This window comes from Anas platyrhynchos, chromosome 1 (assembly GCF_047663525.1).
Source record: "Anas platyrhynchos isolate ZD024472 breed Pekin duck chromosome 1, IASCAAS_PekinDuck_T2T, whole genome shotgun sequence".
Taxonomy (NCBI): Eukaryota; Metazoa; Chordata; class Aves; order Anseriformes; family Anatidae; genus Anas; species Anas platyrhynchos.
Genome location: NC_092587.1, coordinates 195,037,092 through 195,060,051, shown reverse-complemented (window position 1 = coordinate 195,060,051; position 22,960 = coordinate 195,037,092). Strand labels below are relative to the sequence as shown.

General features: G+C 37.7%; 1 long non-coding RNA gene across 1 annotated transcript; it reads left to right on the top strand.

Moving 5' to 3' along the window:
* Positions 1–13,650: 13,650 nt before the first annotated feature.
* LOC140001510 (uncharacterized) lies at positions 13,651–15,632 on the top strand. The gene is made up of 2 exons (XR_011806756.1): positions 13,651–13,833; positions 15,420–15,632. It is a non-coding gene; the product is annotated as an uncharacterized lncRNA (long non-coding RNA).
* Positions 15,633–22,960: the final 7,328 nt, after the last annotated feature.

Genomic DNA, 22,960 nt, shown 5'->3' with positions numbered 1-22,960 from the left:
TGCAGAGCAGCACTCACACAGAGTTACTATAATTACTTGCTTTGCTTGCATACACAGCTTTTGCTTTACCTAGTAAACTGTATTTCAACCCATGAATTCTCACACTTTTACCTTTCAGGTTCTCTCCCCCATCCCACCTTGGGAGAGTGAGTGAGTGGCTGTGTGGTACTTCCTGATGCGTTATACCACAACAAAATCAAAGAAATCTTATCATTTTCAAATATTTTGACAAAATAGTTTTCAAAATATTATTGACGTCTTAATTGTGTTAAAACCAAATGAGAAAAGGGTGAGAATTCTTTCTGAGGTTTCTACTCCCTCAGCCTCAGAGAGATTAAAAAGGAAGATGAGACATGAAAATCTCCTTGTTACCCTTTTTGCCTATATTTAACTCTTCCACATATGTGACAGTAACCTATAACATGCTTTCTGTCCTATCTGAACTGAAAAGTCAGTTGCTATGTTAGACCTACATGTATTTAAAGAAAACCTACCAATCAAAGGATTGAGCTGCTTCTTTTTTAGAGAAGCATTTTGTACAGGTGTTATTAGGTTCTCACTCAGAACATTTACCTTGCTACTCCAGAGACCAGTCTTGCAAAGAATACAGATAGGGTTAGATTCTGCTGCTGTATTAAATACATTTAACCTCTACTTTCTCAATACAAGATGGCTTTGCTGGTTGGGATACACTGCGTAAACAAAGGAGTGTGCTGAAAATAAGCCTTTTTTGAAGCAGGAAATTATAATTAAATTGCACTTCTGCAAATGGTACATCTGTGTAAAATGCTGTTTTCTACCACCATTAAACTTAATAGAGTATCTCCTATAAAGTACTGTCACTCGTTTTGCATGTGGGAAGTGAAGAATGCAGAAAAGGAATGTCCAGATTTTCACCTGTGCCCAGCTGCATATTTTTAAAGTCTCTTTGTGTGTGTGTCAGATTTCATATATGTTTTACACACCTTTCAGAGGTTCTGGTTACAGGGCTGCTCAACTTACAAGGAGTTACACAAATCTCTGGGAGCCAAACTACTTTTGTTTTCAGCCAATATTCAAAAACCGGTGGCTGCTTTAGAATATTTACTGTTGTGTCACTGGAAGCCCAGGATAGTGCTGGGTATGTAATCCCAGTCCAGTATTCTCATTTCTGCTCTCCCACCTCCTTCACAGCAGAGTAGATTTTTCTTTCATCATTTTTCAAGCCTATAAGTATATTAATAAAATGTGGTGGTTGTTATTGCTGTTTTCTGTGTATGAAAGGTTACTACCCTGACCTCTTAGAGGGGACGACTCCAGGAATGCTTTATACAGACCCATGCATATTCAATACAATACACACTCTTGAAGGAAATAGATAAAATAACGCTTTAGAAAGTTGAGGTATTGTACATATAAATACATTCTGTTTATATCCTCCACTCTGACCTCTGGTGAATGAATATGCAACAGCACCTTTTCTCACAAGTGTACCTGTCATGAGATAGGGACAAATGCTTTCATGTCTGCCAGAGACACTTCATGGGGCTTCACTGGTGATTCATAATGGAGAGGGACAGGCGCTGGTGCCATGTCTGTTTTCCCCAGTCCATGAAGACAGTAACATGAAGCAGAAATTCAATCTGTATGGAAAAGCACTGTGGACCATGTGAGGTTGTTTGGAACTAACACTGATTGTTGGATAATTCAGAAATGATGATGAAAAAGCTCATGACATGTCTGAAAGATAAATGAATCAGAGATGAGAGCAGGAAGAAACCTTCTATGTCAACCTGTCTGTAGCCTGTTGCCAGGGGAAGACTGTTCCTTCCACAAACACAGCAAAATCAGGCTTGAAAGCTTCTAGTCTGGGTAAAAAAGAGTTTTGTTTTTGCTTGCTTGTTTGTTTTAAGAAAAGTGCAGGACAAAAGGTACAGTTTGTGAGATGTACAGCTCAATACAAAATTACCCTCACCCACACCAATAAAAATTGATCCTATTCTGTATGTTTTAACCAGTTTCTGATTCAAGACAATATATATATTTTTTTCTTGTCTCCTCTTAGATTCTTTAGTTTTTAAGTACCTATTTTGATGGGTTTATGTAACCAAATATTTGGGAAACAAAAAAATATTTCTACAATTTCACTCAGGAAATTCCATGTAGAATATCTGTACTCTTTGTTGTACAGATAAAGAAGTTTTTACTTCTTTACTCAGTGCCACATAAATAGTGATGGTGATGGACTGATGAGGTGAAAACTGCTATTTGCTCTTTGAAGGGGGGAAAAAAATCCTGCTTTAAAAGTTATTGCTGGACAATAACTTCACAAAATTTTTAGTTTGGCTCTTTATTCATACAAATGTTTAAAAGTTATGTTTCTATGTCCAACTTTATAGTCACATGTATGGAGACCATTGGTTTGGCATCTCTCCACTGGTTTCATCCCACCATCTCTTCTCTCCAGCAAGAGCTCATGCAAATTATTACAATCAAACTGATAAAATAAAGTACCTCAGTTGATTCCCCTTCACCCATAATTACATGGATGCAATCAAATAAGTTTGTAGGACTACAGAAGTAAAGTTTTCCCTTTCAGCACTGATGGAATCTGGGTCTTTTTATGTAGCTCTCTGTATTTCTCTTCACCCAGTTATGATGGGAAATTAAGAGCTGCCAGTCTAAGAAGCCATCACATATTAGTTGTTAAAAGGAATATGAATTGGCTGTTATCTTAGGAAACTTAGAAAAGGGATTTCTTGATCATGACTAATTCTCAAATGGATCAAGTCTAATGTAAATCCATTCAGATATGTGGATACAACAGATCCTTTGTGTTTTTGGAGAGGGAGGCTGAGAAAGCAGTTGTGGTGGAGTTCAGCTGCCCACACCACAATGCTTACTTTTTTTATGATACTCTGAGACACCAGAAAGAAATGTTTTTCATACAGATTTTCAAATCTGATTGATTTTAATTAGAAATAAAAGCCCAAAATCTGAAATTTTCCAATGAATGGAATTTTCAATGTCTTTTTAGTTTATAATCTGGATGGGAGGAGACCATGTCAGAGAGCTGGAAAAAAGGAAGCAGTTTTGCCAAACATCTAGGGAAGTGCAGTAGCTTCCTCTCAGTATACACATTGAAGAAACGAGTTCTAATGATTTTATTTTTTTTTTTTTCAGAATTTCTTTTCAAACATCTCAGTATTTTTTTTTTTCTCCAATTCACTTTTATTTTTTTTCCAAGTTTAAACTACCCAGGAGGTTTTAATCATTCCTATTTCTGTCAGCGTAACTGGTGTAGCAGGAGGTTTTTGTCTTTGCTTCACTCATTTCTGAGCACTCCAGCTTTGAAAAAAGGCTGATAAATTGAAGGCATTTCAGAGAAGAGCAACAAAAATGATCGAGAGAGTCAGCAGGTCTTGACTTATGAGGAAAGATCCAAGTAGCTAAATGAGTTTGGTTTGGCAGAAGGGACAGAATAACATACCACAACGTTGACATGAGGCATGTGAGAGAAATTACGTAGTGCAACAGAGGTGGTTGTAAGTAGAAGTAATGGGATGGAAGATGGAGGGGATTTTTTTCTTTGAATCTCTGTGCAAATTTCCTGACATTGAGGTATATTGAGTTGTGGAACAGTGTCCCAAGGGATGCAGCTGAAGACTCGTCACTTGAATCATTTGACACTAGAGATGACAAAACAATCACAAGAAAGGAAATGATCTTGTTTTGCTCTCTTCTATTGCCAACATCTGTATTTCTGTAATGCACAATTATGAATTCACTGCAGGGGAAGCTCTGTTGGTAGAGGTAAGACAAATATCCTATTCAGTAGCAAAGAACACAGGAATATAATGCTAAATGCTTCTTGGTTTTGCAAATGTTCTAATTTCAAAGTGTGATTGTACAAAACTCTTTTCTTGAAATGCTTAAACTCACATACATGAGTGTGATTGAAAACTGTGACAAGACACTGATTTCAGACACACAGGGAAGGATATTTAGTGATTTAAAAATAAAAATAAGAAGAAAAGGGAAAGAGAGGAAGAATTATATTTCATGGGGAAAAGATGACAGAACATGGCTGTTTGTAAACTCATACTGCCAGCTCAAATGACTAAACCTACTGCCATTTGCAGAAACTCATGATCCAGCCCAAGAAAAAACTCTAGCAATAATGAGTTTTCTCCTGTGCTGCTGCTGGCTTTTTCACACAGTCCCTGTTTGATAATTCACAGCACTTTGTCATTTGTTCTCTTTTCTCTTTGCAGATTAAGCGTGTTATTTACTGTTGTCATTTGCCTGCACTGCATTTTGTAGGGGGTCAAGGACAGTTAATACCTACGTGAGCATTTATTTCATCCTGTGGCTATGCAACACATCACATATTTATCTGCTTCACCTCTATTCTGCTCACTGATCTATTTTGTTCAGGGTTTATGCTTTTCGTTCACCCCAAGCATTTTTGTATATATAACAGCAGGTATTAAAACTTAAAAGATCTCATGTCAGTGGCTGGGTTCCCAGCAACCTCTCTTATTCAGTTGCCTAAACACAAACCATAAAATATACATTTGTCCCTTTTTTTTTTTTTTTTTTTTTTTTTTTTTTTTTTTTTTTTTTTTTTTTCCTGTGGACATTAGGTTTCAACTTATTTTTGAGAATCTTTTTCCTGCACTAGGTGCTTAAATCTGTGGACTCTGTTGTTCAAGAGAAAAAAGTTCAGATCAACATCTTGGTTTTCCAAGGCAGACAAACGCTGGCTTCTTTTCCAGTTATTGCAGCAATTAGCTATGAAACTTGTGTTAATAATCCATAGAAGCCAATCTCAGTACAAACCCTCTGTCTTTTGTCTGTAGGTGACTGATTATTCCTCATAATCGGTCATTTTCCTTTACTGTCTTGAACATAATTGTCATAGAGTTAAAGCAGACATCTGAACATAGGACTGAGAAACTTGTTTTAGGTATCTCTCCCCACCTAAATGTTAGTGGGTGTGTGCTTATTTGAAAACTTTTGAGATTTAAATGCAGTTTTTAGGTACTATGGCAGATCTGTGTTTCTCTTCTTTGCTTCTTGCTTCTGCAGTGTTCAAAGCTGACTTCTATCCAGAAAGTTAACATTGCAATAAAGTTATTTGTAGAGCTATTAAGTATGCATGTGGAGTGTGACAAGCATGATTCTATTTTGATTTACTGTTCAAACTAGAGGAGATTTAATTCTACTTAAGTGCATCTTTTTTGTGCATAAGAGGGTCTCTTGTTCATACCTAGACCAATAGAAGCAATATCAGAGAAGCTGAAGGCTGGGATACAGAAATAACAGGTTTTGAAATATAAAATAATGTAGAAAGTTACTTGTTGATGAACAGAAGTTACTAAGAGAACAAAGGGAGATGGAAAGGAAGGAAACTGTAGTGAATTCAGTACTGATCTGGTGTTGAAAAGCTGTTAGTGAAAAATGAAAGAGCTTTGTGGAAACCAATTTAAGATGCTATTGTTTACAAAGGCCTCAAATTATTTTTAACTCCAAATTACCCCCAAGTAGGTACATATTTCTTCCTTTCCTTTATGAGTCTGCCAAAATTCAGCATTCTAGCCTGCTTCTAACCTTCCCCATGAGGCTCATTCCAATCCTCCTTGGAAGTCTTAAGAAAGGCTGGACTGCTGAAATGCTTGGCACTTTCATGAAGATGATTGAATAAGAAACCACTGCAATAAAAAAAAAAAAAAAAAAAAAAAAAGAGAGAGAGAGAGGAGAGAGAGAGAGAGAAAGGTGGGGGGAGCACAGTTGTGATTTTTATTTTTATTTTTTTTCTTTTCCAGAAAATGTGGTGAGCTTGAAGTACAGTGTTCAAGTTTAGCTGGTTTATCTTTAAGAAAACAGCTCTGTGCCACACAGAACAGCATGCTTCTGAAGATACATACTTCTTTAGCCCCTTTAATGCAGAAATTAAATGGTTTAGTCTGACCCTGGGCAAGTTAACAAAACCTTGTTAAAAGTAGATGAAGGGAAATGCCTATTTGTGTAGACAGAAAGGGGAAGGAAAGGAAATAAATGTACGGAGAATATAAGAATAAGTTTGAGAGAGATACTTTTGAAAATTAAAACTCACTGTACTATTATATTCAGGTATCCAATGCAACAACGAGTAGAATCATGTTGCAGAATCAAACACTAGAATCATTACTATTGAGGCAACAGAACCTTGAGTTTAGGCTACGGTCCAAGGAATGTTTCATAATTTACTTAGTGTAAGAGCATCAAGAGAAGGGTTTTGATCCATTCCGTACATTCTCCTCGCCCTGCAGTTCTGATGTTTTCAGAAAATTTCAGTTGATTCCCTCTCATGTAGGGGAACAAGCGAAACCTAGATTAAAAGCTGAAAATACTCAGTGAAGTCAATTAATTATATGGATAACTTTTCATGGTCAAACCTAGAGTTTTTATTGTAAATATTTTCTGGTAGTGGGAAAACTACTTTTTCTCTGTGTATTAGGATTACATGGCAAAGTTTTGCTAGCGGGGAGCTGTGGAGGTGGCCTCTGTTGGAAGAGTCCAGAAGCTGCCCCATGGGAGCTTAAAAGGCCAATTTCAGCCAGCTTATAAGGGACACTTTGTGACCAGAGACAAGCCAAAGAACAATGTTTTTTTTGAGCCTATGTGAGAGCAGATTTAAGAAGGGGGAAAAAATTGCTGCACAGCAGCAGCTGGGGAGTGGAGAATGAGAACCAGACTCGCAGCCCCCAAGGTGAGTGCAGAAGTTGGGCAGGAGGTGCTCCAGGCACAGGGCAGCACAAGTTCCCCTGAGGCCTGTGGAAAGGCCCCTGGTGGAGCAGGCTGTCCCCCTGCAGCCCATGGGTCCCACATGGAGCAGATCTCCACGCTGCAGCCCTTGGAGGAGCCCCCGGTGGAGCAGGTGGGTGTGGCCTGGAGGAGGCTGCGGCCCATGGAGAGCCCCCACAGAAGCAGGGGTCTGGATTTTTTAGTTTGCTTTTAGTTTCTCACTGCTGTAGCCTGTTAGCAATAGGTAATAAATTACATTAATCTTCCTATGCTCATTATGTTTTGCCCATGTTGATAATTACTGAGTGGTCTCTTTGTCCTTATACTGCTGAGTAAAACCACCACACTTTGGACACCCACTTGTCTGAAGCTACTAACTGCTTTTTGATAGGTCAGCTCTATTGCCAAATCTGTAATTTTTTTTCTGGAGATATGTAAGTTGGAGAACATAGAGATGTGTACACACAGAGATATTGTGACTGCATAAACATAATTTCCCTCTAGCTGTTTTTCAGGCAGCCTTTTGAGATTGGGCTGCGTGCTCCAGATATAGATTCCCCCTCCTTGGCCCTTTGGCTCTCATTCCAACCTCTCCTCTGACAGTGCAGGCAAAAACCTTCTCCTGTGTAATACCCATTGCCTGGAGCAGTAGTGTTACCTCTCTCTGACTCCACTCAGTTCTTCATCTGTTTTTTTTTTTTTGTGCAGAAGCTTCTTATGTTCATGCTGTCCTCACTACCCTTCCCAGTCCCATTTGTCATCTGTAAGGGTACTGTTTTACCTTGTCAGATTTGTGGGGATACATGGCTGACACACAGTAAACAAACATTGTCCAGGCAAATTGCCACTTTGCTCTGAGGTGCATGAGAATGGTTGGTATTAAGAAAAATAAAACAAGAGTCGTTCTGAAGTGATGCATCCCTTCAGCAGATGCATCCCTACTGAGAGGATTTGTTAGAGGAGTGCTGGATTAGCTACAGCAAGAACAGGATCATCAGAAAGGAGGATAACCTGCTTTCTCTCAGCATTGCTGTGCCACTTGATTTAGGGGCCAAGCCCTGCAAGGCACCAAACCACTTATCCTGGATGCTGAAGATCTTCTACACTCCTCTAAGCTTTTTGTTATGCAATGACACTGGAGGATATGGAGACAGTGGAGCAGGGCATGCCTATGTTGGCCTAGAAAGCCACGTTTATGCCAGCCACTGACTGAAGTTTTGTTTTGTTTTTTTTTTTTTTTTTTTTTTTTTTTTTTTTTTTTTTGTGCAGTCTGGCTATGCAGTTTCTGGACATCCACATGCTGTGGATGCTGTGCTGAACAAAGAAGACTTACTGCCCTGGCTACCGATACTGGATTTATTGTTTCTTCAAGTTCAGGAATCCCTGCACTGCACAGTTTTATATGGAGTAGACAAAGCCTTCTTTCACTCCATTACCTTCCCCATCTACCAAAATATTTATAACCAGCTCAATACTGCAATTCTTATTGTCTTTGATTTAGCTATGTGGAGTTCAAGAGATATTCCCTTGCTGATTAGAGCAACTAAATAAGTACTAGAGCTTAAAGCAGGCGTTTAATTCATACAACAATTTTCTCTAGGAATTTATATATGGTCCATAGCCTCAACAAGCAAAGTTGAAGGAGTTACACCACCTCATGCCACCTGAAGATAGTCCATCTGAAACCAGATCCTAATCCATGATAAGTGGCCATGAAAAAGCAGGATAAGTCTAGGATAAGTAAAAGTAGTTTATGGTGACTTTTCAGGGCTTGATGTTGTGTGACCTGCACAAGTAATGTTGTTGTATTACCTTCTAGAAGTTTTATTCAACTAATTTCTTTGTAAATTAACCAAGAATCATTTTAAATGAAAGTTTTTCTCCCTCCAAGCTGTTAAAAAGTGATATGGGAATACAGCAATGTTAGAATTTTCACACTGCTATGGACGCTTTGAGTTTTCATTAAAAAGTTGATGTTCTCAGTGCCTCCAGCCAAAATTCTAAACAATTATACAGCAGCACCATTCATGCTACTATAGGAAAGGCTGCTTCTGTATTTCTGTTTCCTACCCTATTTCCAGGAGTTTTTTCAGTTGCTGTAAATATTTGTGTTGAAACTTGGTATACAGTGCACTGCATTACCCCTGGAATGGTAATTTTGCACTGCAATAATAGGTTTCCTTAGGAGGCAAATACTTTCCCAGTACAGAACACTTCAGTGATAAAAGCCTTGCCTGCTTCTGCACCCATAACTCCCCAAGAACAAGATTCTTGGGAAGATTATGAGAAAACTGTTTTGCTCTCCAAGAAGAGAGAGAAACTTTCCTGTATTATTGTACAGACATGCTTGGAGTGGAATTCTCTCATAATTTTAGTTGTGTGAAAATTAAGCATGTAGCTCAATTTCCATGAGCCTACTCCCACTGAAGTCAATGCCACCCTCTGGAGACACCTAGTCATTTATCAACTTACTCTTTAGAGTTTCCTTCTCTCACCTCCACCCCCCCTATAGTAATAGCAAAAAACAGGCTAACTCTACAGATTGGAATTGGGTCCTTAATACTAAAGAAAGCAGGGAAAAGCAACAAATTGAAACTTTTTCTCACTTTGCCTTCCTTGTTCAACAGACTTGGGGAATGGCTGGATGGAAGGATGTCCTGGAGCTTGGTCCTGTCTGGAAGGGGGTGCATGGATAGAGCATTTAATAACTTTAGCTAAGGATAAAGTACTAATCTGCACCCTCACTCCTCAACATGCATCTGTACAATGTCTTGTAGACAGATCTTGAACAATTTAGGAAATACCTGAAGATAAATCTGTAGATTTTTTCCCCTTAAAAATGGAATATAGTTAGTAATAAATGCTATTAAAAATAAATTGTTTTCTTGAAAAATTGTAATGTAATTAAATTCAGTGTTGGGCAAGTTTACTTTTTGTTTGTCTTTTACAAGGCACAAGGTTATCCCCTCTCAAAGCATTGTCTACCTCAGAGTTAAGTTACAGTGGCTTTACAAAGTAGTTTTGAAGTACGTTGAAGCCTATCTATTTTTATTTTTATTGTTTATATTTTTATTATTTTTATTTTTATTATTTTTATTTTTATTTATTTTTTTCAGGTAACAATCAGAAACAAAAAAAAAGCAAAATGTTCTGCTTCTCTTCAATAGTGTGTACAGGCAAGTCACATTTTGGCTTGCAGTTAAAAACAACTGAGGTTACAGCAAGAACAAAAAAGAACTACAGAATTATTAGTTCATTTTATGGCTTGTTGAACAAAAAAGGTATGAACAGAGTTTTTATTTTCCTTTGTGTCAGTAATGAAATACTAATGAAATTAATTCATGACTTCTAACAAGAATGTGTTGGGAGTATGAATCTAATTTTATTATTTGGCAGAAAATTATAATTTGATTAATCTGATTTCCTCTTTTTTCTTTTCTTTTTTTTTTTTTTTTTTTTTTCACATGGATGTTTATCTTTCTCAACTAAGCTTCAGCATAAAAAAAGCTTTCAGATTAAATAAGACAATAGTGGTTAAAGAAATGATATCTCTTGATTGCAAACTGTCACATTGTCTGGAGATATCATGTTAATGCTTACCTGTCTAAAAAAATAACATACTGTCTAATCTATTTATCTGTGCCACGTCACTCTTTAGTGGAGACAGGGTAACTCAATGGATTGCAGTTTGGCCTGTCCTAAAATGGGTAAGATAAACTCATGCTGAATCATAGCCCTTGGTGCTATGGCTAGGTTATGGCTGTGTTTCATTTATCAATCACATTATATCTTTAAACTGTTGTCCCTGTTTTGTGTTTTCATAATGCTATTAGCTAAACACATTATAGAATGTCCTTATAGACATTATAGAAAAAGCAGTCATTATAGAAATAGTCATTATAGAAATGTCCTGTCTTGAATCTGAGTACTTTGCAAATATGCTGGAGTGGACAAGCCTAAAGACAGACAGTTTTATCAAAGTCTTGTTTATGAGTCATTAGAGAAATTCTCAGGGTTAACTTTAATTCCCAGTTACTGAGATGGAATTTCTTGTGTTTACCAAGATGGTGCTCCCACTTCAGAAGCTGTCAAGTATCTGCTAAGTTAGGAGGGATGTAACACACATGTATGTGCACGTTCTATAGCTTCAGATGGCTGATTGTTAGCAGTAGCTGAAAAGTTGCAGTGTGAAAGGTGGTGTTTTAGAATCGCTATTTGCTGAAGAACATTGCCAACATTAAAAAGAGACTCGTCCATAAACACCTGTGCAATGCAGTGTAATTTTATATTACCTTACTTTTATACTCCATCATGCTAGCAAGTTGTCCCTTCCACTGACTGTGTGATATATAAACATATTTTATATATATATATATAATCACTGTTCTGACTCTCTGCATTCAGTCAGATGAAGCAGGAGCACTAACAGGTATGTAGAACAAAAATGGTGGGTTTCCTTTGAGCAAAACTTGATATCTCAAGTCTTTATCTGAACTAATTACCCCAGGCTCCTTTTGTAGACAGTGAAGACAGATTGCCCGTTTTATTGTTCAATTCATCTAAGTCTGAAGGAGCCATACAAAATACATCGTATGAATTTCATTCTGAATGTAACTGTCTCTCTGCTGACTATAAAGATAGCTTGGAGCAATGAGCAAAGAGGTAGATGTCTATACAGAATTTACCTACTTTGAGTCAAATACAAATATTTTTGAAACTGCTTATGCAAGCAAGCTTGGCAAGTCAGAGCGAAGCTCTCCTATCTACAAGGTCTCCATAGGAATCCTGAACAATTAGTTTTAAGTTGTGATTATATATGATGAAGATTTTTGTACAAACTAAGCTTCACACTAAGCTTCATACCACTTCATAATCCCACAATTTGGCCAAGATACGCTTTGTCACTTGAAGGATTATGTTGTGACCTCACTAGCAAATCTGGTTTAAGAAAGCAACATAAATATTTTTTTTTAGTCTGTATTGATTTAACTACACAACCCTGTGTAGCTAATGAATGGCTGTGACAGGACAGCCAGAGGGAGAGTGTCCTGTGGTGAGGAGAAGACAAAAGAGGTGATAAAACTACTAAGCTGTTGTTGCCATCAAAGCTTTGTAGTGTTGAAACTGCAGTTTAGAGACTTAGCTCTCCGAGAGCTCCTAGGAGACCCAATCTCACTTCCCTTAGCTGCTTAATGTTACATTTTCCCTTAACATTGCATGTTTTGCTGATGATCTTTAAAATTACATCTGTAACAATCTTTTTTATTTTTTCACCATTTGTGTTTGCTTTTTAAGCTGTGTGCTCAGAAAGGCTTAGTTTTTAAGAAGCAAATGTCAGTTTGATGGAAATGCATACATTTCCATCCACTGAAAGGTGATGCCTACTGTGACCATAAAGATAAACTTCATTGCCTTGATAAATAGTTCATCTCTTGGCTGCCCAGCAAAAGGATGTTGTGGAGACTTTAAAATATTAAGCTCTGGGCTAAACACTTTTGCAAATGGTTATTCGTCTTTTGATTTTAATTTCTTTGTGAAATTATCTATCTTTTTTAAAGCTTAAAATAAACATGTAAATGCATGTCTAGCTATTCATAGCACCCCTATTGGGCCAGCAATGTAACAGTTGGAATGATCGATTTGAACTGAGTCACTGTTGTTCTGATGTGCTTTATAAGTGTCATTTTGTGTAATTCAGGAAAAAAACGCTGTCATGGAGCATGCATTCTGAAAGAATGGGTGTCAGTATATAGACTCTGTTACCTTTTATTGGACTGTCCATACTTTCAGATGATTTATTATTATTATTTTTATTGAGAAGCAAAACATAATATTCAGATTAGAAATATTGTGGTGTGTCTGATTTAACAGAAAGACATCAGTGCATGTATTGATTTTATTTTTTTTTCCTTCAAATGTCCATTGTTTCATTTAACAATAGTTCTCTATCACAAAGAAGGATGTGTAACATGTAGGCAAAACGTAGGTAAAAATATATATCATGTGTCTGGTGAGTACTTTATAGCCTGGGGCTTAAATTCTTGGCTGGAGTAAACCAAAGTAGCCCTTTGAAGTAAATACACTTACCCAGTGTACACTGAGAGTCAGGCTCTGGGGCAAACTGGCAAGCACAGTGCACTATGGCAGGGTGGTTTTGTTCCAAGCAGCTTTTCTATTTCACTTTCTAACAGAGCCTTCCTCAGCTTCTGCAGGTTGTAAATAACCTTCTGCTCCCTTTCCTCAGCTACCTACAGAGAGATGCAACCTAAACACTGGACAAAAATCCATATTACAGAGAAAACGTTTATACAAGACAGGTGATGTGTGTAACAAATATGAATGCATTGGCTGTCAGCAAGCTCAGTTCTCACTGATGCTGCTCTAGTGGAATGGAAGAAGAGGGTAAGTACCTCAGGAAAACAAAACAGAACACAGCAAAGCAGAAAAATCTTACCTTGCTGGATGGTATTTTTTGACCTATTGTGTTTTCTGCTCTTAAGAAGCCAGCGATTAACAGGATTAACATCAAAAATCAGGATTAACATTTGATGCGGCCAATGCTGATCAAAGGCTTTGCATGCACTGAGGTGTCTGTGTCAGTCATTAAATGCCTGGTACCAAGGGATGCCCTTGCAAGGTCTGAGTCTTTAACTCAGGTGTCACTGACTCTATCTATGCTGTGCATGAATGGCAGACCCCACCTTCAGATTTTCCTGATTTCCCAGCTGTCCTGGTTTCAGCTAAGATATTGTTAATTTTCCTCCTAGTAGCTGGTATGATGCTGTGTTTGGGATTTTGGATGAGAATAATGTTGATACCATGCTGATGTTTTAATTGTTGCAGAGTAGCACTTACACTAAGCCAAGGACTTTTCAGCTTCTCACAGCAAGGAGGCTGGGAGTGCACGAGTAGCTGGGAGGGGACAGAACCAGGACAGATGACCTGAACTGGCCAAAGTAGTATTCCATGCCCTGTGATGTCATGCTGAGTGATTAATATGGGATGGCTGGCTGGGCTGTGTGAGGTCCACTGCTTGGATATGGGCTGGGCATTGATCAGTGGATGGTGAGCAATTGCATTGTGCATCACTTGCTTTGTACATATTATTATTACTATTATCATAATTATAATAATTTCTCTTCCTTTTCTGTCCTATTAAACTGTCTTTATCTCAACCCACAAGCTTTTACTTTCTTTTCCTGATTCTCTACTCCATCCCACTGAGAGGGGGAGAGTGAGCAAACAGATGTGTGGTGCTGAGCTGCCTGACAGGCTAAACACTGACCAAGAGCTTTTCTGAGAATGGAGATTGCACATTTTCACTTTTGCTAATACATTGCTGACTACAAAGGTAGGCAGTCTCTAACCAGAGCCATGTTAGACAGGTGAGGGAGTGAAAGCAACCATGATTTTAGGAGGATTGCTACAGATAAATGAGGCTTATTGTGTTTCTGCTACCAGTGGGTAGGTACAGAAGGAATACTAATGCTGGAGAAAGGGGGAACCTTTTCCAGAAACAGAAATTGTAATCCCACCTGTTTTGTCATTCCAGCAGAAATAAACCTAGCATCTCCAGACCATCGTCTTGCCTTCCTATCTCATTGTTAGCCATTCCGGCTTGGTCACCTACTCCTACATGTATATTATAAGAGCAGGCTGGTACTATCCAAACCCAGCTCCATATCAGGAGACTATTTTTGACAAAATACAAAGAAAACTGGTTTAGTGAAATGCTTGTTAGCAGTACAATCATTGTCTTTCTGAAGCATGTGTCTGTTTATCTATGCAATCTACCTAATCTATCAACATTTTGTTTTCTTCTTTCTCTTGCTTCTTTTCCCTTCCATGCTCCTAAATCTGGATTTTTATTCTAGCATGCATATTTCAAGAACCCTTTTTATTCTTGCATATCATTGATAGAATTTCAAGGTCATGCCCCAAAAAGCAATATTTAGCAGAAATTTTTGTCCATACTTTTCACCTGCTAAAAGCAGGAAATAGCCAACACCAGTGAAATACCCAATATTAGTAATACCGTGGATGCACTGTAACATTCTCTTATTTTTTTTTCCTTTCATTGCCTGGTGAATAGTGAAATCCAAAGCATGTCCACTATCAGTCAGCATGTCACAAAAGTAACAGGTCAGATTCATCTGGCAAACGTAGAGATCTACATTGTAGACATCTAATTCTGAGCTAGGTCTTCCTTCACAGTATTTGGAGACAGACGTGTTCATGAGGTGTTATAATAAAAATGTTTGAAACAGCTCAGGAGAACTGCTCCCAAGGAAAATCTGTTTTCCTCTGTTGGCCATAAAGCAAGCTCTGAATGACCTTTTGAGATGTAGACAATATTGATATCCAAAACTGCTAGTTCCAAGAGCTGTAACGTGCTTGTGAGGAGCTCCGGTATGGTATCCGCCCAGCAGAAAGCCATGTCCTCTGCATCTCCTGTGGTCTCTCCAGCCACGGGAAACAATGCAGCTACCAGAAGAGTTCTCAAGAGAACATGTGGCCACCTAGATCTCAGGGTGCAAAAGGAAGAAGAGAGAAAACATTGTTCCATTACTTGATGAGGATTGTCACCTCACAAAGGGAGAGCTGGACAAAGCTGAGATATTTAATGCCTTCTTTGCCTCTGCTTTCAACAGTGATGATGGGCTCCGGAACCCCAGGTGCCCTGAGTTGGAGGACTGTGAATGAATCTCCCAGCCAACCCTGAAGCTGTGTGGGATTTGCTGCTCCAGCTGGATGCACTTAAGTCTATGGGACCCAATGGGATTCATCCCAGGGTACTCAAGAGAAATGGCTGATATCATTATGAGACCTCTTTCAATCATTTTCAACAGTGGTCATGTCACTGAGCCTGCCAGAGTTCAAGATGTGTTTGGACAAAGCTCTCACATATTTTGTCTGATTTTTGTGTGGTCCTGTGTGGAGCCAGGAGTCGGACTCAATGATCCTTGTGGGTCTCGTACAGCTTGGGATATTCTATGAATCTAAAACTGATGAGGTAAGTCTGGTCCCCGTTTTCTGACAGTTGCATAGCCCATAGAACTCCTTTGTGAATAGCTTCACAAGATTCTGTGCTTGAGATAAAATCTTCAGAGACACATCTGCACACATTTTTTTCTATTACTCTGAGAGCAATAATTTGCTGAGGAAGCACCTCAAGCTCCAAACATCTGGTGTAGGCACAAAGCCTCTCTGTCTGCTTACCTATTTCCCAACCACCTGCTTGACAGAAGAACTGCTTGCTTTTCTGATACGTGTGTAACTGCAAACTTCAAATCCTATGTTCAGTATGATCAGGACTAGTGGGTGGAGGGTAAGGAGTTCATTTGATAAAGGATTAAAGTCATACTTGCTGCCAACTCCCCAGTGACTGTCCTTTTGCTGCTCTGTACTGGTGTGGATGTAGTGTAGTTAACAGCATTCAGACAGCAATCTTCAGTGTGGTGACACATATCAGCAGAGGATGTGTGGCACAGGAAGTTCAGAGTACTTTCTTGGTCCCAAGCTCCCTAATAGGAAGGGGAGAAAAGCAGGTGCTTTCAAAGAGTGCATCAGGCTGTCTCTGGTAGCTACATCTCTCCAGTGTCTTCAGAGAAGCTTAGCTGCACTTCACCATTATTTGGTGACTCAAAAATACTAGATTCAGCTCTGAGTTTCAATAGATGCACAGTGGGTTTTTCTAACCTCTTGACCTCCAGATTTCTATAGATACATCCTATCATTCCTGTTTAACCTTTTATCAGTGAAGTGTAATGTAACAGACTTTATTACTCTTGAACATAAGAAACCTGACTTAACTGAATGTGACTGGCTGGAGGTCTGCCATTCAGACGTAAGCACCTTTTGGGACCAGAGAGAAATAATTCTGAGCAGGACTAAGGGAGTGGGGGGAAAGAGATTATTATTTTTGTTGTGAGTGTGGTTTAAAAACAAACAAACAAAAAAAACTAGTGCTAGTTCTAATGACCACTGCTAAATAATAGAGCAGCAGTGAAAGAAGTAGCTGAAATGTTATTAGCTCTGTTTTGCAATCTGCTATTGCATGCCTTGCTAATTTTAATGTATTAAACATAACAATATACCACATATAATCCAAAATCATAAAAAGAGGCATCTATGGTTTGTCTGCCTATAACTGGTGGGTTTGCCTGTCTCACAAGATATTGGCTAGCTTCCATGATCCATAATTTGTCATGATCAAAGCACACTTTGCAAGGAATGCAGAAGATGATTTTGCTTAAAAATCAGCTGCTGAAACAAACATCTAAGCATTCATTTATTTATTGTATGGCAGCATTAAAATAATTGGCAGCACTGCAGCAAGTGTATCAGTAAAATGTATTTGTGCTTCATGCTGCAACAAAATGATTTTAGTAGGGGCTAGCACAACCTGAATGCCAATAAGGTACTGAGAGCTGTGAAACATAACCACCACATCGTATTTGAGGTTTAGGATTTACTCAACTTACTACAAAATCAATAATGGGATCGTTTGTAACAAAATCTATTTGCTGAGAAGGAATGTCAGTGCAGGTATTCATCACAGGAACGAGATGCAGACAGTACAGTGCCAATGCCAAGGATACAAATGAAGGTCTTTTACAGTATACTGGCTAATAGCTGACAGTTTCAGAAATGCTGGGGACTAACAGGATCTTAATGGGACAGAGTGGATGGGAAGACATTATGAAGTGGAAATATCCACAAAATGGTAGAATTATTTTTGAGCTCATGTTTCCCCAAGACAAGCTGGAATCAGAGTCTCTTGCCTTCTGAATATTTCTTGTTTTCTCTCATGAGTTTTGTTTACTGGCTAAGTGAATCATGTGGTAGTAAAAACCCTCATTTTTTGCTCCCCAAATCTGTTCTGGCCCATGGTAGAAGTGTAGTTTTGCTTCCTTTTTATAGTTCATTACATTTTTCATTTGTATTTTTCATTTTCTGCCTTAATTATGCCTTGGCTCATAGTCTCTACAATTAGAATGTAAAGCCAAAAGTATCAGAGTTCAAAATACAGCTGTGGTTTCTGAGGGAAGGGTGATACAGGTACATTGCCCAAATAACTGTTTTTGAAAGAACTAGAGGTATTACCTTTCAAGCTGCCTATTCCAAATCAGAAGTACCTCAGGTGTGCAAAACCCCTTTTCTTCAATCATCTTCTGAAAGGAATGGATCTTATTTGAAGCATTTAGTCATTTACCTTATAATAAGACTTACCTAAAATTAAATGTTTTAGTTTTGTTGAATTGGAATTCTTTTTCTGTTCCCTTTGAATGTGCATTCTGTTTCTAGGCATATTCACTGAAAGCATACATGTATGTCTGGAAATGGCTAGACAGAAGAGTTATTAAAACATTCTTCGAACTATCTGAAAGCATCAGTGTTCTTGTAAGACAGTCTCTGCTGACTCTTTTGGTTTGGGTTTTTAAACACAGAAAATTCCAATAGATTGGATCAAGCAAAGTCACAAACTTCTTCAACAAAAGGACTGGACCTGTTCTTCCAGCTTCTTCTCACCAGCTTGTGGCCCTGCATGTGTGAAATGAGGAAGCAGACTGCCACCCTTGCTGTGGTTTGCTGCTGAAGGGTGTGTTATGCTGGTAGAGATGCTGTCATCTCCATCAGAACAAATGGCACCATTCCATGTTCTGATCTCTGCATATAGCTTTGGAGTAGTGAAATCCTAATCTATGTGTATGAGAGATATTAGCAATTCAAACCATCTCTGTTTATCTTCCATACATTGATCTTGCTTGGCTGCGTAGAAAGCACAGACTGAATTAGAAACTTAGGAAGTTTGGATATTACATCTTTCTTTGTCTGTTTTGTTTATTTGCCATGCCAGAATCTGGCATCTTTAAAGAGTATGAACTGGACTGCTCATAACAATGTTGAATTTAGACACTAATTGTAGGTGCTCTGAATGGTGGTATAACCACTCATCAGAACCTAGAAAAAAAAAAAAAAAGAAGAGAAGATGAAGTTTGCCATAGGTGAGAAGTCCAATAACATTTAAAAATCCGTAACTGTTAGTCTTGGCTCAGGACCTACTGTTGAAGTTACAAAGAATAAAATGATTCACTGTATAACAGATTAACAGAAAGTGATAAAGGTTATGAATCTGCTGGAAACACAACAGGAGGAAAAGTGATTGGTGAAAAGTTGTCTTGATTTCTTAGGGAGAATTGAAATGGATGGTTTGATTTGTGTGACTGACAAAACAGTTTTGGAGCGTGCTGCTGGAGGTGCAATAGCAGAGCAGTAAAAGAGTAGGAAGCCGGTGGGTTAAGTACCCAATTAAACTTAATCACATATCTTTAAACAACCACCACAGCTGCAGCACCTGGTATCTGGCCATTATCATTACAAGTTATTTGGCAGAAAAGGACAAAAAATTTTGCAATGAATGCCTACTAGTATGGATGATAGTACTATCAAAGTGTTCTTCAGCAAGGAAAAATCAACGGTGTGTTCACACCACAAATAAGGATGGAGTCTCTAAAACTTTCATATAATGCAACCCACATCTTTCTGGAAAGTGACTCAAACATGCAGAAATAAAATAGTGACTAAGAAGTTCTTAAATATTTAAGGTGTAAGTGGCAGCAATCAATTCAAAAGACAAAAATCTGGAAATATAGTCTAAATTAATGCCTGACTAATGACAACTGTGTCAGCACCAAGGAAACAAGAGTTTAAACGTTGAAATCGAAGATTTTTAAAACATGACTTTTTTTTTTTTGTTGTTGTTCCTTTGCAGCATCTGATACCAAATAAATGAATCCCAGTGTAATGAGCCAAACCTACCACAGATTTTAGTGAGTTGCTCTAATATGGTGGCAGATGGTATAAATTGGTGCAAAAATTGGCAATAGGTGTTAACTGGAATCTGTGATGTTTTCAGGGACTCATAAACATACAATTCATGAATCCATCTGAAATAAGTTTTTTTTTTCATGTGCATGTTTTTTTTTTTTTTTTTTTTTTTTTTCATGAAAGCATGAGCTTGATTTATCCTCACAGACTATTCCTTGTCTTTAAGTTGTCGTTAGTCTTAATTCTGAGTTAGAAACAAGTGTATGCTAGGAAGTCAGAGTATGGAAACTAGTGACAGAGAGTCATTAAAACTCATGTTTGGTAATTCAAATAAAAATCTCATTGGACAAAAAGCTGACTACTGCTGTATGATAAGACAGTTTTTCCAGATCTTCATTTCTAATGACTTGAGAGAAAGACTTGGCAAAAAGGCATTCAGCCAGCTTGGAGTTGCTCTCTCTGGTTGTTTGAAATACATTGGAGAAAATAAGTCCAGGAAACAGGACTCTGACTAAGCACAGCTAAATACTACTCAGCAGTGAGGAAAGAAAAGTCAAGGACAGTGTATGACACATATTTGGTTGTTGTTGTTGTTGTTTAAATTCTAGTATTCTGTCTTTAGGAAAAAAAAAAAACAAAAAAACAAAAAACTACTTTAGCAAATCATGTGATTTTATGTACTGGTTTTATTTACTGTTTATGACTTACCAAAGCATTATTTCCTATGATTACTGAACTCTTCCTTTTCCCTGCTCCTTCACCTTAGCTTTGTGTTGCAATTTTGTATGGTCAGGGACGTTGCAGAACTGTATATTCCCAGAAGAGCTCTAGTACCTTGCACATGTACCCACGTATTCTCTGGAATGCTTCCTTATAACTGGCATGAGTTATAACCATTATCCTGTGTCCTCTGCATTTGTGGTGTTTTAACTTTGTAGCTTAGCTGCAAGATACCAATAAAATTTTTGTATGTCAAGTGATTTCTGAATCTGCATTCAGAAATTCAGCTTGGCTCATGCAAGAATAGGGACAATCACTGAAATATTTCTTCCCTTATCAATCCCTTACTATGCATTAATGAAAGGATGCTCTATATGCTCTTGAATGATTGGTGTCCTGAGATGAGGACCTTATTTTTCAGGCCATTAGATCATATTTTAAGATAATTACAGTAGTGCCAAGGCATAAGACAAGAAAAGTTATTGGTTGAGAGAGAAAAAAACAGTAGTACAAATTTATTTCTCTTAATGATTTGTACATAAATAGGGTGCAATTCTTGGAATACCAAACATTCTACATGTAGTTATTAGTCATCAACAGGAGAGAGTCAGCTCCAGACAACAATGCACAGAGAAACAGAAAAGATCTCATGGTGTCATCTAATACATCCTCTTGCCTGAAGGCAATATCAACCTTTTCTTTGTTATTCCTAACAGGTGTTTGTATAGCTTGTTCTTAAAGGCCTCTGCAATCTCTCCAGACAACCTATTATAGCTCTTTATTATCTTCACTACTAGAACAATTTCTTCTTTCTTTGTAATAACTACCACGATCTTTCTTGATGCTACTTAAGTCCATTGCTTTTTGTCACATCCATCATGAAGAATGTCCTCTTTCTTTTTCTGTCTGAAGAGCATTCTCTAACCCTGACTTTATTGATCTTCCTTCTTGGAACTGTTGTTTTAGATTGTACACAATTCCTCCTGCTCTTGTCTGGACTGTCTCCAGTAAATTCCCTGCTTGAAATGTAGACCTCCAGATGGGACACCCCAAATTAGGCCTTACTATGCAGTAGGAGATGTTGGTGAATTATATTTCTGTTTCTATGACCTATTACTATATTAAGTCTTTTCACACAGCATGACATTATAGATTTGCACTTAGCTAACTATCCGAATTAACTCCCCGTTCTTTCCAGTAAGTCTAGTTGATTATTTCTACCACATTTTATGTTCATCTCTGTTGAATTTTGTCATATTTTTCCAGTTCACATTCAGAAACCTGCCTCCAAGGTATTAGCAGCTAATTACTGTCAGCGCCCTGACACTTAAAGGTCAACACGCTCTATGAACCTAGTACACACTGTACTCCACCATCGAGGTTATGGACAAGTGGATCAATGAGGAGCACTACAACCAGAACAGACACTTGCAGGACCTAGGGTCATTCTTAATCTTTTCATAGTAACATAGAATGACTGATAACTACTCTCTTTACAGGATCAAATGGCTAGTTTTATACCCATCTCTTCCACATCTTAGAAGGGTTGATACATCATCCTATAAGCCTGTCTGTCCTTTGCTGTTGACTATATAGAGAGACAACTAAATTCCTAGGGTCCCCGTTAGACTTTTAGATTTACTGGGGAAAATACCATCCTTTAGAACCACAGGATAATCATGCAGTCTTATGTGAGCCTAAGATTTTATATTTTATAGGGATTTTCCTATTTTCTTCCATGTAATCTGATTTAGTTACTTTTCAAACTGAAAAAAGTTCCACTTGATATCAAGGAAAGTATTCATGTCCTGTGTAGGTAGTTTGGTCTCCCAGCTCTACTGTTCTAAATTGATTCTTTAGATTGAACAAATCCAAAACAAAGAATCAGAGACAAATTCTCTATCCTTCCTCATCCTTAGAAATTTACATATTTAAATCAAAACAACACTTTCACATTGTTTACAACATAAAGCGATAAAATTCACAATACTCAGGCATCTGAAACAAATACCCACCAAATCACAAAAATTAGCAATGTAATTATCACAAAGAGCCTATTTGAAAAATTAAGATTATTTCAAGCAATTATATTCAACTTTCATAGGAATAACTCAATCAAAATGCAGGATTTCTTACTTAAATTATTAATTTGCAAATATGACAAGTACTGGTTCAAAAATAAATAAAACCAAGCAAGCAAATAAATAAAGACAAACAAATAAACAAACAACCAAAACCTCTAGATCAAGTCAAGGTGGGAAAAAAAGATTCTTTTATTTTTTTTTTTTCCCTTAGAGTCATGGAACTAAGTTTAAATGGTAAAATATTTAGAAAGTAAGACTAAATTCAGTTGGCAAAACCACAAATCTTCATGCTTTGAATTTACAAAATAAAGAAAACAAACTAAGTTGCAATATTGATATATTTGAATGGTACAAATTGTATGGTGTGCATCAGGCTTAAATATTGTTCACGATGACTGAGTCATGAAGAAAGTATGAGGGCAAAAACCTGGGAGTGATTTGATTTGATGACATGCAGTATTTTGTTATCTTTTTTTGGTGTTGGGCCATACTTCAGTCAAGGTAAAACACATAGGCAACTCATGCATTTTAGCAATAAACAGCTCTGGCTATGTTCC